General features: G+C 39.8%; 1 protein-coding gene across 2 annotated transcripts in view; it reads right to left on the bottom strand.

The window, feature by feature from the left end:
• The window catches only part of CALN1 (calneuron 1), a 514,614-nt gene that overhangs the window by 12,264 nt on the left and 483,312 nt on the right, over window positions 1-19,038 (bottom strand). The gene's annotated exons all lie outside the window — the stretch shown is intronic.

The raw sequence follows: 19,038 nt of genomic DNA, 5'->3' as shown, positions 1-19,038 counted from the left end.
CTTGTGAACTTGCAAGAACTTATTGGGATACAGTGAGTGTAACATATTCCCCTCAGTTGAGACTCTTGGAGGAAAAAATGCCACCTGGTAGTTTGGTTTCCCACTCATCCAGCCATCTGCTGTCACCCCTCCACACTTCATGTACTTTAGAGTTGTGTCACACTGCAGACAATGCATATGTCTCTAAAAATTTTATAATCTCTCAAGAAGCCAGTAATTCCCATCTTGATTTAAGTATGTATCTTTTTCTAACAAGATAAAATGCAAGTTCAAAGCCATATTTATGTGGAAGAGCAGCTGAAGGGGAGGTGTAGCATTCCCAGTTGTGTTCTTCCCCTCCTGGTGACAGCATTATGCTTTTCCACTCCGTTTCCATCAGGTTTAGTTATGTCACTTTCTTAGCCAGTGAAATGTTAAGTAGAAGTCACATATGCCACCTCCAATTAAAAGCTTTAAGAGACATTGTGTGGTTCTATCATTTGTTCTTTTTTTCTCTGCCTTGAGAACAGCATGCCCTATACAGGGGCTGTTCTTTCTGTCTGGGTCCCAGAATGAGGATATAGTAGAAAATACCTGTAGATATCCTATAAAAGAAAAATAATGTGAATAAGAAATGCCCTTTGTTGTTATTAACCATAGAGACTTTGGGCTTCTTCGCTACTATTGCATAACTTGTTTTCAGTCAACAATACATAAATTAGTACATAGAAATGAGAGGTTACCATTACACAAATTCTAAAATATGATGTATGGTTTCCAGGGCTAGGCAGTGGGAAATAAGAAAACTGTTATTGGAGGTTAGAAAAATAACAACTCTTATTATGCAGTAGCAAAAACATTTGGTAAAATCGTGGCCTGTGATAACTTATAGGACAGATAGATATATATTGCATAACTTTTTGGCTTTGAGAAAAAAATCTGGGAAACAGCATGTCTAGTTGGTTGTAACTGATTGCATCTGACAGGGTGCTACAAGAAAGAGATGCGTTCAGAAAAGAACTGATTGGTTTGCAAGCCAGGAATAGAGAGAACTCAGAAATTCCTGGACTTGCAGGAAAGAAAGCAGTTGTTTCTCGTCTCCAACTAGGAAGAGATAAAGTTGAGAAATGCTTTAAATAACAATATAAGCCTATTAAAACAAATCAAAATGTCTTGTTAAAACCTCTAAATGTGTTAGATGACTCTCTCAGGGAGCTGGGTATTAGGTTGAGAGAGAGGTATGTCTTAAAAATAATTGTGGATGTGGCTATTAGCTTAAACCAATTGGAATCAAATATATAAAAAATACGACTAAGTATTTGAGAGAGCTGTACTGGCCAAGAGCCAACAGTCTGGGATTAAAAGACTATAACTCTTCAAAATGTATAATGATCTTTGGGTTCCCAACCTTATGTGGGCATAAGCAATTACGAAGATGAGCTACACAGATCTCAAGAAGGACATATTTTCCAATGCTATCATTACATGAGTACAGGAGTAGCAAAGGCTGAATCCCCCAGATGGTGAAGCTAGGAATTAGGCTTGAAATCATGCAGTGAAATCAAGGGCAATTTCCAGGACATAGAACTAGGGTCTAACCAAGGGATATTCCTCACCCCAAGTTCTATCCAACAGAGTTTCAGAATTGCTCTGAGTCTTAGACTGCTATGTATTTCTCTTTTTTTTTTTTTCTCTTTCTAGACAGGAATGATTGTGTGGTCGGCCTGAACCTGTCCTACTACTATAAGTGAGTGTGTGTGGGAGGGTTAATTTGTCTTCTTAGTTCACGTGTCTCCAGATCAAGAGAAGCCACACCTGGATTTAATTTATCTCATGAGGTTCTAGATCTTAAATGTTATGTTGTAATTGGATGAGACTTTTAGGGTGTCTCCCATGGGGAGGAGATGAGTATATTTTGTGGCTGAAGGGAAGGAAATAAATGCTTATGAGCAACAGTGTGGGCTGTAACAGGTTATATTATTTCCAATTATTTGTTTCCCCTACCTGTGAGAGAATTATATCTCCCTGCCCATTATCATCATGCTTTGGCCAACTAGAGGAGAGTGAAAGTGATAAATGAAAGTGGCAAATGTCTCAAAAGCCATTGCACATTCTACCATTTCTGTTTTTCTTCTGCCACAAAAACATGTACACTAAATAGGGGCTGCTCCTTTCTCCTGGGTCCTGGAATGACCACAGCGCAGAGCTAACCCATGACGCACATGAAATTTGAGAAATAAGCCCTTGATGTTAGTTGCTAAGACTCTGAGATTCCATCAGTATAACTGAGCCAAGAATGAATACAGAGACCAATGTTTTACGTTAGTATGGATCGTGATAAAAGAAAGTTTTAGATTTTTTTTCTTTCCTTGCTTTCTTTGTAAAGCAATTTCTGCTTTGTTTTAAGTATGCTCCTTGTTCTAACAAGTTAAATTGGGTTACTGAAACTAGCTGGAAATCTAAATGACTAAGTTCAAAGCCATTTCTATGACTAAGAGCAACTAAAGAAGAATGTGTAAAGTGGATTTGTTTCCTGCATCCCAGTTTATTGACTATAAAATTAAGTTTTGATATACACTCAGGATTGAACCTTAGATTTGACAGGGAAATATGTGGTTGTTAGCCTGGGTGAGAAGGCTAGCAGAATGCATGGGTGAGGGTGATGAACTTCACAGATGAGAAAATTGGGACCCATCTGCCATGGTCAGAAATGAAGAGTGACAAAATCAAAGATATTATGAGAAAATGAGTAACTATTTCCTTGAAGACCAACGAAAGGACTGGAGTGCCTGGAAAAACTCTAACCAACTGAGAGTTTACTTAGATTCAGAAATTAGATGAATGGAATTGGACCAGGGCTGTGAGAAGGGCAGGATAAATGCAGATTCCAGAAATCTATAGTTTTCCTTTTATTTGGCTATCTGGGTCATCTTTTAATGTTAGGATACTAGCATTTAAAAAAAATAGTTGAGTAGAATTCTATGTTTTTTATATTGTCAGCATTGATCTTTTACAAATTTAAAATAAATTCCTAAGAAACAATATGGACGTAATGCCAACAAGTATTTCTTCCATGATTATCAGTCCATTTAGCTTTTTTCCTTAATTTTGGAATTTTATATTTTTTCAGAAAACCAGTCAAAAGATTTTCATTATTATTATCATGTAACTATGCACAGTAGTCCCTTAATTTTAAATTTGAATACTTCTTATATCTCATTTTGTATTTATAATCCTATTTGTTTTTCTTTCTTCTAGGTTTCAGTTTTGTTGTTTTACTCTGCTTTTAGTGGATCCTGTTTAATGAACGTGGCCTGTACATCTCTTATTTTTAAGAACCTAAGGAGTTTTCCATTATGATGGAATTTCTGTAGGGTCAATTATACAAATATATTTATCTTTATTAATTATATTATATAGCCTTATAATTATAATCTGCATCTTCTAGATCCTTATTTTTTTGAACTACTTGATTTGTCAAAGACCATGAGTAACATATTAAAGTCTGTGAAGAGAACTGTATCTCCATAAATTGTTCTTATAGACCTAATGTTTTTAAATGAGTCCTGATATTTTAAAAATATTTAAAAACTTTTTAAAATAAAAATGATGTTAAAAATAATCAATTTAAATTATTTAAATTTAATAATTTCGTTGGTGCCAAAAAGATTGATTTCCTAATTCAACAAATAGTTATTGATGATTCTGTGCCAGACACTGAGATGGAGATACAAAGATGAGCAAGACACAGAGACACACATCCTGCTCTCAAAAGTCAAGCAAATGAGTAATTTTAATGTGACAAGTGAGGCACGGGATGACTTAGAAACCCCTGGGAAAAGGGGAGCGGGTCTTAGAAGGCTTCCTGGAAAACTGGTGCGCCACCTAAGACCTAAAGTAAAAGAGTTTGCCAGGTGAGTGGGGCCAGTGGAAAGAGGGGTAGTGGAAGGGAGAAGGAACACCACACCAAGGCCTAGGGTGTGAAAGTGCTACATGTTCACTGACTGGCCATATGTTGAGTTCTTCTGAAGACTGAGAGCAATAGGAGAGGTGGTAGGAATGAGGTGAGAGCTGTGGGTAGGGTGCTCATCAATAAAGGCCTGTAAGCCAGGGTGAGGAGCTTGGTTGATTGTGTTCATTTTTACTTTTTTTTATTTTGGTAAATATATATAACATAAATTTACCATTTTATCCACTTTTAAGGGTACAATTCAGCCACGTTAAGTACACTTACATCATTGTACAACCATCACCATCATCCATCTCCAGAAAGTTTTTCATTTTCCCCAACTGAAACTTCATACCTGTTAAACACTATTTCACCATTCCTCCCTCCCCCAGCCCCAGGCAACCACCATGCTACTTTCTATAGAAAATCAAACATGAATTCGACTGCTCTAGATACCTTATGTAAGTGGAATCATACAGTATTTGTCTTTTTGTGACTGGCTAATTCACTTAGCAAAATGTCTTCAAGGTTTCTCCATGGTGTAGCATATGTAGCATACTGTAGGATTTTCTGCCTTTTTAAGGCTAAACAATATTCCATTATATGTCTATGCTACATTTTGTTTATTCATCCGTGGACACTTGTATTGCTTCTACCTTGTGGCTATTGAGAATAATGATGCCGTGAACATAGGTGTAAAAATACCTAGCCCTGTCCCTGCTTTCACTTTTTGGGAGATATACCCAGATGTGCAATTGCTGAAACATATGGTAAGTCTGTATTTGATTTTCGAAGAACGAAGCTTGGTTTTATCTTTTGGGTAAAATGAATTAAAGCAGCAGTCTCCAACCTTTTTGGTACCAGGGACCGATGCTCCTATGAGAATCTAATGCCTGATGATCTGGAGTGGAGCTGAGTAGGTGATGCTAGCACTGAGGAGCAGCTGCAAATACAGATGAAGCTTTGCTTGCTGGCCTGTCACTCACTTTCTGCTGTGTGGTCCAGTTCCTAACAGGCCACAGACCAGTAGCCATCTGTAGCTTGGGGGTTGGGGACCCCTGAACTAAAAGATTTTCATTAGAGAAATTGCCTTATCAAGTTTGAGCTTGAGAAAAATTATTCTCTTTTGGTATAAAGGGCAGGACAACCAGATAGGCTATAGAAATAACAGGTTTAGAAATCACTATGGACTATGGAGAAAGAGAGGGTTCAAGAGCCGTGCAGGAGAGAGGTTGACAAGACTTGATGATTCATTGTGTGTGGAGTGCGAAGGAGAATGATCCAATTAGGATGACACTGGGCTTTATGTTCAGCCGAATGGTAACAGGGAAAACAGGCTTACAGAGGAAGGTGACATGTTAAATTTTAGACATGTGCATTGGAGGTTCCAGAGGGCAGTCCAATAGATCAGCCCAGAAGGCAGCAAAATGTATAGATATGGGCTAATGATACAGATTTGGAAGTTATTTGTATAAAGATGATAATAGAAGTCATCAGAAAGGATGGCAACATCCGGGAAGTGAGAAAAAGCCCAGGAAGGGCATTGGGAGGACATCAAGATAAATAGGTCGTCAGCCTCCATTACAGAATGGGCAGGCTGTGTGTGATATTGTGATTTATAATAAATATATATTTTGGTCTTTTGTCCATGATTCCTAGCTCAGTTCTCAAAGCACTTAGAATTTCCTAAGTGATAATAGCAATGGGAACATCTTTTGTGATAATAGTCTCTTGTCCTCAGTTCCTAAAATTGCTTCAGAGCCATAAATGGGTATCTGGCTATTCATAACAAGCATCTTCAACAACAACTCAGTTTATGTTAATGAGGTGACTTTTGGAAAGTCCCTAAAGATAGAGATGCTTGTTGCCATGGGAACCAATCATAAACAGGGTTGAAACTTTCAGTCCCATCCCCTGACTTCCTGGGAAGGAAGAGGGGCTGGAGATTGAGTTCAGTCACCAATGGCCAATGATTTAATCAGTTATGCCTATGTAATGAAGTCCCCATAAAAACTTAATAGGAGGGGGCTCAGAGAGCTGCTAGGTGAGTGAACCAGAACACTTCCATGTGCCACCATGCTGGGCCCCAAACTCCACAAGGACAAAAGCTTTTTTCGAGATCTCCCCATGTATCTTCATCTGGGTATTGATTTGTATCCTTTAATATCCTTTGCAGTAAACCAGTAATCTAGTGAATAAACTGTTTTCCTGAGTTCTGTGAGTCACTCTAGCCAATTAATCAAACTCAAGAAGGCTCTAGCAAATTAATCAAACCCAAGGAGGGTGTAGTGGGAACTTCTGATTTACAGGCATACCTCAGAAATATTGAGGGTTCCATTCCAGACTACCACAATAAAGCGAAAAAGCAAGTCTCACAATTTTTTTTTGTTTCTCAGTGCATATAAAAGTTATGTTTATACTGTAATCTATTAAGTATATAATAACATGATATCTAAAAAAAAACAAAGTATTTACCTTAATTGAAAATACTTTATTGCTAGAAAGTGCTAACCATCATCTGAACCTTAAACCTCATGAACCAATGTCTGCTAGCTTCAAACTTTTCTTCTGCAGCTTCCTCACCTCTCTTAGCCTTCAATAAATTTGAAGAGAGTTAAGGCCTTGCTCTGGATTAGGCTTTGGCATAAGGTCAGGTTGTGGCTGGTTAGATTTTCAATCCAGACCACTAAAACTTTCTCCATATCAGCAATAAGGCTGTTTCTCTTACTTATCATGCATATTTTCCCTGGAGTAGTAGTTCGTGACACCCATAACAAATATAATAATGAAAAAAATTGAAATGTTGTGAGCATTATCAAAATGTTATACCGGAGACATCAAGTGAGCAAATGCTATTGGAAAAATAGCTCTGGTAGACTTGCTCAATACAGGGTTGCCAAAAATCTTCAATTTATAAAAAATAGAACCTCTGCAAAGCATAATAAGCAGGCACAACAAAACGAGGTATGCCTTTATAGCCAATCATTCAGAAGCATAGGTAACAACCTGGACCTGCCATTGGCAACTGAAGTGAAGGGTAGCCTTGTGAGACTACGTACTTCTGGAATCTGACTGATGCTATCTCATTAAATGGTGTCAGAATTGAGTTGAATTGTAGGCCACCCAGCTGGTGTTGGAGAATTGCTTGGTGATGCGGGGAAAAAACCCATACATTGGAATTGGGTGCAGAACCATAGAGTGCCTTTTATCAATAAACACAATTAATCATTAAAAATATTTAAGTGTCTTCTGTTTGAAAAAAATATTTTTTTACATCAATGTGTCTATGCTTATTTTCTTTCTGTATAGATTTTCTGCCAAATGTTTGTCTCTCTAGTTTTTAAGCTTTCTGTGTTATATTGAACACATCTCTTTAAAAAGGTATGTCTCTTATAAAGAGACTGTGCATCTCTTATAAAGAGAATAGAGTTGGATTTTTAAAAAATCTAATGGGGTTCTTTGCCTTCCAATGATGGAGTCTAATTATGTTTTCATATATTGTTATAATATGTTGGGCTGTACTTTTGTTATTTCATCTCCTGCTTTCTAGTCTTCAACCTTCCTTATGTTAAAAAACAAACAAACAAACAAAAAAATCTCTACAGTTGTCCTAGTTTTGATTATGTTGGTGGATATCTTTCCATTTATCAACCGTATTACTCAAGCCATAATTTCTTATCAAATTCAATAAATTAAATTGCATTTTCTCATCTTTCCTTATGTGTGGCAAGAAAATGTATATACCTTTTTTTTTCCTTCCTTACCTGACACGTTAGTCTTTACAAGTTTAATTTGAGATTTATTATGACACATTTTCTACTATTTGCAACTTTTTCTAGAATGATACTTGGCTTCTGCATTTAATTTTGCAACAAAATTTATAAGAGCTACTGCTACTTTCTTACATTAATTGATTTCAGTGCTCACTTCCATTTTTTTTATGATCATTCCAACCCTGAGTACTTGAATTTCATCCAAATAACTGCTAAAGAACTTTTAAAAATAATTTGATAATGAAGCATTTGTGAACATTACATTTTCTGAGTTCTTATAATCTGATAATACTTTTCCCCCTTTCTCCCATGACAGACACTTAATTTGGTATAAAATTCTAGAATATCACAAAATTTCTCCTCAAAGTTCAATTGAAATATGTCCAGTCCTTTCTGTTGTTTAATGTGGGGGAGGAGCAAAGAGGTTGGAATGGTGGCCTAAGTTTTACTTTGAAGATCATTTCTTTCTTTTTGGACACTAATAAAAAATATGTCTTCATATATGAAATTTTAAAAGAATGTGTTCCATGCCATGTTAAGCTGTATATTTTTGCATTAATTTTGGCTGGAGTATTTTTTGTGAGGAGGCTTAATATTTAGACCAACATCATTTTCTTCCTCATTACTGTTTCCTGAAAACCACTTTGATTATTGTCTTTCTCCTGTTCTTCTAATACGCTCCTTCCTCTGGAACGCAAATCATTCTTAATTAGATTTTTATTCTTGGTTTCTGTGTTTTTCATCTTTTCTCTAGTAATTCTCATCTCTTCATTTTGTATTTCATGTCACTAATTTTTTTTTTGTACTGTTAATCCTGCTTCTATTTTCTCTAGTAAAGATGTTAATACTGCACTTTCATTTGGTCCCTTATTACTTTAGTCCATTTCCTTTGTGCCCCAGATTGTTATGGTTGATGCTTTAAAAAAAAAAAAAATCCAAATCTCTTGCATTGCTTTTAAAGATTAAAGTATTAAAGAACATCAAACAGGCATCTTCTACAGTTCTCACCTGATTCACTCTTCAGAGTTATGCCCCTCCTCTGCATCCCTTTTCCTTGGGCTTGGCTGAGGGGTAATTAATCCATTGTCAGAGTTGCTGTGATTTCTGTTCATGTATATCTGAATGAGAAGTGGGCTACCTGAACGCAGGACTTGCAAAGGAGAGAGTGGGTGGGACATTCTCATCCCTTCTCGCACAGGGGATTGGGGATTTTTGCAGAGCTTTAGGGGCTGTGCACACCCATGAGCACAGTTTGCAGTTCCTGCCACCATTCCTCAGGTGCTGCTTTGTAGATAAAGATGATCTCTTGCTTGAGGGTCTCTGAAGGTGGGAAGATTGTGGTTTATCTTTGATTAGTCTAGCACAATGTGTTCCCTGGGCCAGCAGCATCTGGAAACTGGTCAGAAATGAAAGTTCTCCAACTCCACCTGCAGACCTACTGAATTAGAGACTGGGGATGGGGCCCAGCAACCTGTATGTAACAAGCTCCCCAGGGGATTCTGCTGCTCACTCATGCTTGCAAAATCACATGAAGTTCTAATACCCAAAGGAGACCCTTCTCCCAGGGCATGCTGCTCTGCCCCATGGCTGTCTACCATGGTGATAATGTAGGGAGGAAGCAAAAAACTAAATGTTAATCAAGCCACATTCAGAGACTGCAACCTGCTGATCAGCCCTGCAGCCAGGCCGGGAGGATACCTGCAGAACAAAGGGAGATTTTCTGCTGGAATTGCTGACAAGCCATTCCCCACACCTGGGAAGGGGAAACAGGAAGAACAGAGTCTTCAAGTGGCTGCCCTACACAAAATAAAATTGTTTATTCTCTATGGCTAAAACCATAAGGAACCTATGGATTAAAGCCTGGGAATTGCCAACAGGCCTTTCACACTACATATTCTTACCTTTTTAGTTACATACTCTTCCCTTTTCCTTCCTCACTGTATGTCCATGTCAAATGAAATGGGTAAACAAAGTCTTTAAACCGCAACTCACAGGAAGTAAAAAATGATATATAAACTGGATTCCCCAGACACTCAGGGTCCCTCTCAGTGGTCCCTCTAAGTGTCTTTCTCCTGGTACTCTTTACTCTGTCTCTCTCACTGTCTTCACTTCTCTTAGGCTCTCTCACTCTTTGCCTCTGAGAGGAGACCACACTCTGTCTGTGGAGTGTTACCCCTTTTCTCATAAACTTTCCTTTTGACACTAACTTTAGCGTGTTTTTGAATTCTTGCTTATGCTCCGCCAAGAACCCTCATCTCTCTCAGGGCAAGGCTTGAGTTCCCCACCCCGACTTGGGAGACTTTGCCCTGTCCTGCATTAGTAACAAAACGTCCCAGGCCTGCCTGCTCAGCTTCGTCCTTAACATCTGCTGGGAATTATAGCATCCAAATAGGTGCATAGACAGAGTAGTTGATAGGACACAGAGGACAGGCAGCACTGTGACTCTAACAAGCAAAGAAGAGCATTCTCTCAGGAACTCCCATATTTTTCTCTTCTGGGCAGCCACTGTGTCTGGAAATTGGGTACAAGCAGGGAGGTGAGTTAGAGGGTTCCCCCTGCCTTTGTGGAGTCCTCTGTCCTGGTTCTGACTCCCAGGGAGGAGCACGCAGTATTGGCTGGAAGCCAGCCCCTCTCAATCCACCTTCCTCCACCAGCTCAGGGGCCTTTCTAGGCATCGTCAGTGCCTCAGTCCTCCCCAAACTCTGTCACTGCTCTTCCCACTGGGAGTTCTTTTGTCTCTTTATTGGCCTCTTCCAGTAGATAATGAGCCCTCTGAGGGCATCTGACATAGTATTTACTGCTAGTCCATCACAGGGCCTGCCCCCTGCTAGATGTGGGATGAATGTTTGCTGAATGAATAAATGTGAATCCTCCATTTGTTCCAAAGCACAACCTTTCCTATGTGCCTTCCACCCTCACTCACTGTCATCCCCAAATCTGTGAGAAGGCTAAGAAGAGTTCACTGTGTGATGTTCAGATTCTCTACCATTTCAAGATATAAGAGCAGAGTAACTGAATGTGTTTTCCTGATGGGAGAGGAACCTCAGGGTGCCTGAGTCTTTAGTCCAGACAAGAATTTTTGATAAGATGAAATGTGGCCACTGGAAGGACAGGGATCTCTGCTCTGCTGGGAGCTTCCTCTGTGAGGCCTTCACCTCCAGTGTCAGTCCAGCCTCATGCAGAGACCTGCGCAGCTGGGGGCCACAGCGCCCATGACCAAATTTTAGGTGAATCCAAACTCAATTTAACTTTCACAGAAGGTGTAGAATTAAGTTGATGACAGTTCTTTCTCTGGAAAAAAAGATGGGCTGAATAAGCTCAGAACATTGCCTATTTCTACTCTTTGCCAAAGATTCATTCTACCAAGAGAGCACTTCCGGGAAGACCAATGGGTCAGGGCTTCTCAGCCAGATGTGAGTTGGCTACAGTTCACCATGGTGGGAGCCCCGGTAGACTGAGACATCTGGACAGGCTCTTGGACAGCCAGAGTCCCCTCTACACAGCCTGGGCACTCTCATACACTTATTTCAATCCAGCACAAAACATGCATTTTCTAAGTGTGCCCCAAGCACCAGTGTGGTAAGATTATGCTGGGAATTAGGTCTAGACAGTTTCTTGCCCACATCTCTCTTTCATGCTTGGCCCCACACCATGGGCAACACAGCTTCCTCTCTCTGATTAGCAGAACCCCAAAGGGGGTGTCCTGCCATCAGCTTGCCAATAGTGTCTAGATGTGAAGTACAAGTGGCACCAGCATAACCAGAAAGACATTCAGAGTCCTTCCTGGCTCCAAGATTTTCACCACATGAGGAATGAAATACTGAGACTGGAATGCAAGGCTTCGTGAGACCCTCCCCACCATAAGCAAAGAGGCAGACATTTTGTAGCCTTGGGCAAGATGAGCAGGAAGGGCACAGGAATGGGAGGCTGGTAACAATACTGAAAAACAACAGTGGTGCCAGGCTGTGATGGCTCCATCTAGACTAGTATATTTGTCCCCTCGCTTTAGCCCTGAAAGGAATTAGCAGAAAGATTGGGTTCAAATTAGCAGAAAGATTGGGTCATAAACGTGGCTCAGCCTCTACAAACTCCCTCTATGGTGGCTCAGAAAAAGATAAAAACACATAATCACACCAAAATTAAGACTGAGCACCTATTTACTGCCATCATCTGGAAGAAAATTTCCACTAACTGCAGGACATATGGAGTGGACATGTGGCTCAAAATCTGTGCCTGATATTAAAAAGGTTTGTCCCGTGGAAAAGAGTTGACATTCTGGAGGAAAGCAAGGAGGTGCTTCCACCTGCCCCAGGTAACACCCTGGGCAGATGCCATCCCCAGTCTCTGCTCCTGAAGCAGCTCAGACCTCCTGGCCACTTTCTCCTTCTGCTCCTCTTCAAAAGCTATTGACAACAAGGCAGTTTGGAAGGGATGAGGAAATGGCCCATTTTTTTTCCCATTGCCTGCCCCGCAGGCCTTTTTCACCCCAGCTTTGCTTATTTCACACAGGCTTTTCCACATGTGGCTCACCCCACCGAAGCAGCTGTAGTGCCTCCAGCTCCATATGTCTTATAGTATATGGCCTATGTGCTGACTCTGACACACATACTGACACTGTGTGGCCAGAGTCCAGGGTCACTTTGACTCTAAGTGGATTTTGCCTTGCCACAAAATCCAGGCTGCACGGAAGATGTGTTTCACTACCATATGGGTAAGGGAGGGGGGATTTCCATCTGGCAGTGTCTTTCTAGATGAAGGCCTGTAAATATATAGAGCTCTTCTGGGAGCTGTGCCCTTCAATGGGTCCTCCAACTGCAGATCTGAGAAGGGACGTCCACCAGGACTGGATTGTTTAGATGCCAAACACCTAGTTTCCAACTAGATCATTAGGCAGTAGGTAGGAGGGGAGGCTGGTTATAGGGAGAAGTTCCTCTGTGCCAGGCGTGACCTCGTTTAAGTCTCACGGGGCATACTGCAATGAGGAGGCAGAGTCTACATTGGAGTTCAGAGGTTGAATGATGTAGCTGAAGACAAGGAGCAAGGGAGTGAGATACATGATTTCAGATTTAGCATGAATCATTTGTGCACATGTGTTCTGCTTAGTCTCTGTAGGGGCCACACACTCTGGTGCTTTAATCTGAACTTGGATTCAGGGTGTGCACCTCGCTTTCCCTGATACTGAGGTTGAAATGTGTGGCCACACTGTGCTGTGACAGGGAGAGAGCCACAGGCCAACCCCAGACTCTGACCGTGGCTGGGATACGTATGCTTTTCTCTGTATGCTTTTCTTCTACTTATTCCATCTCTTGAGAACCTACTAAATGCTAGGCACTGGTCTAGGCAGTGGGAACATAAGAGAATGAGACAGAAAATTGCCTGTCCTCATGGAACTTACAGTATAGTTGGGGGAGACCAAATATACAAAGAAACCAGTGAAAAATAATGTTAGATGGTGAGATATGTGTGCAGCAAATGAAGCAGGAAGGAGGCTGGGGCATTTTGCGGGGGAAGGTTGCAGTTTAAACAAGCCCATCAGGGAAGGTCTCACAGAGAAGGTGCCATTTGGGCAGTGACATAAAGGAGGTGAGAGATAATCAGGAGGAGGGCATTCCAGGTACAGGGACTGGTGAGTGCCAAGGCCATGAGGCAGGCATCTGCTTGGTGTTCTGGCAGAGGGCAGTAAGTGAGGGCTGAGCTGGACAGAAGCAGGGGGCACATGGTTCTACAAGGATTATGTTTCACTAAGAATCAGAAGAGTGTTTTACCTTTCAAAATGGCAATAATCACTGTGCCTAAGTACTTTGCCTAAGGTAAAATTGAAGGTATGGTTTCTGAGTATAAGTCAAAAGAGAGGCCCATTTCAACGGCCATCATGATCAAAGCCTTGACTGAATTCACTCATGCTTAGCCTTTCCATCAGCTTGTTCTGTACCACTGGTATGCGAACCTGTGAGAACTCCAGAGAAGTTATATCTGCCCTCCTGGAAATGGGTATTGTGGTGGACCATTGTTAATGGCCCCAAATATATCTACATCCTAATCCTGGGAACTTGTAAATCTGTTCCCTTATATCATAAAAGGGACTTGGAAGACGTGATCAAATTAAAAACCTTGAGATGTGGGAGATTACCCTGGATTATCTGGGTGGGTCCTAAATGTAGTCACAAATCCTTACAAAAGGGAGCCAGAGGAGATCTGACTAAAAAGGAGAGGCAGAGTGATGAAGGAAGCAGAGACCGGAGCGATGCACCTGAAGATGGAAGACGAGGCCACAAGCCATGGAATATTGGCAGTCCTCAGACAAGGAGACAGATTTCTCCTCGGAGCCTCCAGAAAGAACGCAGTCCTGCTGACATGGTGATTTTAGCCCATTGAAGCTGGTTTCGGGAATTTTGATTTCCAGGATTCTAGGAGAATACATTTGTGTTCTTTTAAGCTACAATGTTTGCGGTAATTATTTTATGGCAGGAATAAAAATCTAATGCAGGTTTATGTTTGGCTTTTGTTTATAAAGTAAAGGCATTTTTGTCAAGAGTTCACTGAGGTCTGGCAAGAACTCATCTCATAGGTTCATAGTAACCATCTCCGCTCCAGGCCGACACATAATTCTGTCTGAGAACAGTGAGATTTAAGGTCTCGCAGTTAGAGCACTCCTGCTTTTTTCTCCTTTAAAGAATGTCATTTAGGTTCTCAGGATTCTCTTGACAGCTTCCATCTGGCATTCAGCAGAGCAATAGGATGAGATGTCATTGCATTACTTGCCTCACTGCAGAGTGTTCCTTCTACTACACCCATGGCCCTAGAGGAGTAATTCTTAGCCACTCTCTTCAGATAGAGAGGAAAGCCATTTCTGAAGGGGATAGGGAGTGGAGGGAAAAGAGCGAAACAGCAACAAACTAGAGCTTTAGATAAGGAGATGTAGATCTGCTTGGGGTGAGCAAACGTATGAGGTTTGGATTTACCTTGATTCTGCCTGCAAGGACTGTGACCTTTCTAGATATTGGTACTTGTTCTGAACAAGGTCCCAGGAGCCAAGGTGACCTGCTTGAAACCCTTTAATGACTTCCTAGTGTTTTCATCATAGAGTCCAAATTCTTTGACAAAGCCTCCCAAGTGCTTCTGTCTTCTGACCCTGCCATCTGTCCTGCCTCATAACACCCCTGCATCTGAATCCTCCACGTGCTGACCATCCTGAGCTTCTCAGAGGCTGCCGTACGCATCAGGTTTCTTTCATCTCTGGGCTTTCGCCTGTTCCTTCTGTCTGCAGCACCATTCTCTGACCCATGTCTTCCCCTAAATTCTTCCTTCAGGCCTCAACTTCTCTGACATTCCTCTGGCAAGCTTCTTGAGTTCCCCAAGGTTGAATGTGCTTCACTTTATATGTGATCCATGTATTTCATACCTGATTTTATCACAGCACCAACAATAGTGTATGAAAACTGCCTGCTGACATTTCTGTTTTGTCCATTAGACCATAAGATCCTTGAGGACAAAGATGTTTCCTGTGGTCAGTTTTAGCTCCATCGTACCTAGCCAAAGTTAGCCCTACATCAATATTTGTTGAATAAAATATTGAGTGCATATTGTCTTAAGAAATGGTGCAAAACAACCAATGCATTGAGGAAAATCCCTGTGCACAAAGAAAAACACATGGCACATGAAAATACTCAACAAAATGGGCCATGATTATACATGAATGTGAAAGCAAGAAGAGGAATTGAATAAAATATAGTGACAATTATGAGACTTAAAGAGTACAAAATGTGGAGAGTAAAACTTATGAAAAAAAGGTGACTAAACAGAGGATAAAGAATCAGAAGACCAAAATCAGATGGGCCTAGGCTGAATGGAGAGTAAAAAGAGGTGAGTATACAGACGCAATAGGAAAGAGCGGCAATGTAGGTAGGCTTGTGTGTCCCTTCCATGCCATAGCAATACTAGCATTAATTGTTGAAAACTAAGAAAACTTTTTCCTGATGAGAAGTGAAATTAAGGTTGTTATTATTTTTTTAGTACCCATATTAGAATATTCTTGACCTAATTTTGGTTCCCAGAGGAAACCCCCATACAGTTCAGAGCCTGCCTTCTTTCTTCAGGAAATCAGACAGGAGTCCAAGGTTAGCCCCAGGGCCCTCTGTTTATGAACTGGATCACAGATGCAGACTGTGTTAAGCCATATGCCCTTTGTTTTTGTAATTGGAACCCAAATATAGTATGTGTGGAAATGTGCTATAGAACTCTGTTTTAGTAACTAGATCGTCAACATGGCACTTGGTCAAGCCCCTGGCCTTCTGTTTTAGTAACAGATGACAAAAACAACATGAGGTTGAGCTATATTGTCGTCTGTTTAGTAACCAGATCACTAATGTGGAATTGGGTCACACTTCCTTTTTTTGCCTCACCAAATCTCCAAGAAGGCATGTGGTCAGGAATTACAAGTCTTTGTTTTAGTAACCAGATCACAAACATGCACATGCGTAAGTGGTAGAACTTCCAATTTAGGAACCAGACAACAAACTCAGACTGTGGTTAAGCTATAGCCTCTCTCTTTTAATAAACGGATCACATGTATGACAGGTGGCATTGCCTCTCAATCACAAACTGAGCACATAACTAAACTGTGCAGTGCTGCATTTAAAAAATTTCAATTATACATCCCAGTCTCATCTTTTAAAATTTTATTTATTGCCTGTGAAATTTTTTTAGCTAAAGGAAAATAAACATTTTATAGAAACAAGATAATTGAGGTCATAACATCGTCAGCTCCACATAAGCACATAAAAAGGTAAGTTGCAATCATGTTGGTGTTGGTTAGAGAGCCAAGGCGAAGGATTCTGACAAAAACATACCACTCCTGCCAGATTTGGCAATGTGAGGGCATTAGAACAGCAACGGGATAGACCAAGGCCATTCCATTTGAAGTTCTTTTGCCATTATGGATTATCATTTTGGAGAAGATCTGTGTGTTATAACTTAAATTATTGCATATAAAATATTTACTCCTTCTCCTTCTACTGTGACTGGAGTATGTTCCTGCCCCATTAGTGTTGGACTTGGCCACGTGACTTGCCTTTTGCAATGAAACATTAATGGATGTGGCTTAAGCAGAGGTTGCTGGGCATGCCCGCTTACACTAAAGACATCTCAAGGAGAAAAACTTTCCCTGAGTTTCTACTGCGTGGGCCTAGAATGAACACATGTGGGGCAGACTCAAAATTAACTTGCACTAGAAGCAGAACCTCCCAGCTGAGACTCAGTGTAAATTAGTTGAGCCTCAGATGACTTCCAGATCCATGAACATCAGTGTAAGTGCTTCTTGTTACAGGTCACTGAGGTTTGGGGTGATCTGTTGTGCAGAATCATTGTGCAACATTGATTGATATGCTTGGAGTTTCCAAGAGCAAGAGTAACCACATGATTGGAGCAGGAAGCAGCATGAAGAAAAAGGCCACACAGCTATACAAGGCTCTGGAGTGTAGATCAAGTCCAACGGAAAACAAGAGAAAAGCTGACTCCAGGCTCACTTGCTCAGCCCCGCAGAGAGAATGGACCTAACAACGTTCCTGGCTCTCTCTACACTCAAAAAATGTTTCCTGCTCACTGAGACTTGTACTAGTTTATGGAAAATTTATTTCATTATTTATTTTTCTTTATGCAAAGGATGGGTGCATTGGAGGAAATGAAAACACAAAGTTTGCAACCTCTGAAAAGGATTCAAGACATAAAAATTGCAAGAGAATCAAGCAATGAAGAAAACATAATTTTGAAAAATACTTATAGGAAATAAAAGTAAACTTTACATAGCAATTGCTTTGTGTTCTCTATGGTTTTTGTATATACATATATTTGTTGGTTAGAAGGAAACTAGCTAATATAAAAAGTAATGTTTTAAAAATCTAATCATGCCATAATATAAATGCCAACAGAAGCAGTAAATAATAAAATTTATAGTAGGGAAGTGACTCAGTGATTCAGGTGGCAAAATAAGTATCATTAGCTTTACCATGCAGAAGAAAGAATTCAGGAATGAAAAGCGTATGAGTAGAGATGATAAATATGAAGCGCATAGAATAGAGATATATGAAAAATCATTATTCCTAAAAGAAGAGCCAAGAAGCAGTAGAACAAAAACAATAATCAAAAAAGTATATATTTAAAATCTTCCTGAAAATTTATTCCCCTAGATTTTTAGGGTTTCTTGTTAACATAATTTAAAAGATGTCAACATTTGGACATATTGATGTTGTGTTTGAAATGCAAGAATAAACAAAAAATTCTCCAAACATCTTGGCATAAAAAGTAGCTTAACTCCAGGGTAAAAGAATCAGACTTCCTTGGACACCTCTTGGGCAACTCCAGAATCCAAGAGACAGTGGAGAGATATCACTGAGTTTTTTAGGGGATAGTGCTTTTACTTAAGAATTTGACATTTGACAAGGTTATGATTCATTTATAAAGGTAACAGAACATAAACCAGCTATGCAAGAGCTCAGAAAGCATAAAATTCACCACCCTTCCTAAATAAATTATTTAAAATGCACATCAGTCCACTGAGGATGAATTGAAATAAAGAGTTTAAGAATGGAGAACACATGGTATAAAAGAACTGTTTTTGAGAACAGAAACCACCCAAATGTAGAACTTAATTTAAGATAAATGTTGTAAACCTAGAACAAAATACAACTAAGGTGGCTACTTCTTAAAAGAGAAGACATATTATGAAAAAACAACAATTTAACCATAATAAATTAGATCAATATCCCATACCGCAAAAATAAAGATCAAAAAGTAGCAACAGGAGGAATAAAGAGGAAAAAAGTAATAATTACAGATGTTTTTATTTAAACGGAGACAAAGTTTGTATTTAATTGCACTGGTTACTAGTCGAACGTTAAATGATAGTTGTAATAGACATATTTATTACACTTCTAATTTTAATGGAAATGTCTTTAGAGGCTGTATGTAATTGTATTACCTTTTCTAAATTTTCTTCTGTGGAAAATTTTTCCAGAAGTGAAGTGTTTTTCAAGAAAACCGAAAAATTAAAAAAAAAAATTTCATGGTAAATATAAATCAGAAATATGGCATGTGATTTCTCTTACTGGAGATGAAAAATATCGATAGTAAAAATGTTTCCAAGTGGTCTTGTAGTTAAAGAGATCAGTATAACATTTTAGACAAGTGTTTGCCAATAATTAAACAGGGAAATCTTTTCTCAGGTCATATTGTAGCAGATATTGAGGTTTTCCTCAACATGCCAGGTGGGCATGTGACCTACTTTTGACCAGAGATGCCTGCTGAGGGTCCTTGCAAAGCATTTTGTCCTTGTCGAGAGTG

The sequence above is a fragment of the Pteropus alecto genome, unplaced genomic scaffold, assembly GCF_000325575.1.
Source record: "Pteropus alecto unplaced genomic scaffold, ASM32557v1 scaffold68, whole genome shotgun sequence".
NCBI lineage: Eukaryota > Metazoa > Chordata > Mammalia > Chiroptera > Pteropodidae > Pteropus > Pteropus alecto.
This window is presented reverse-complemented; position numbering and strand designations above follow the sequence as displayed.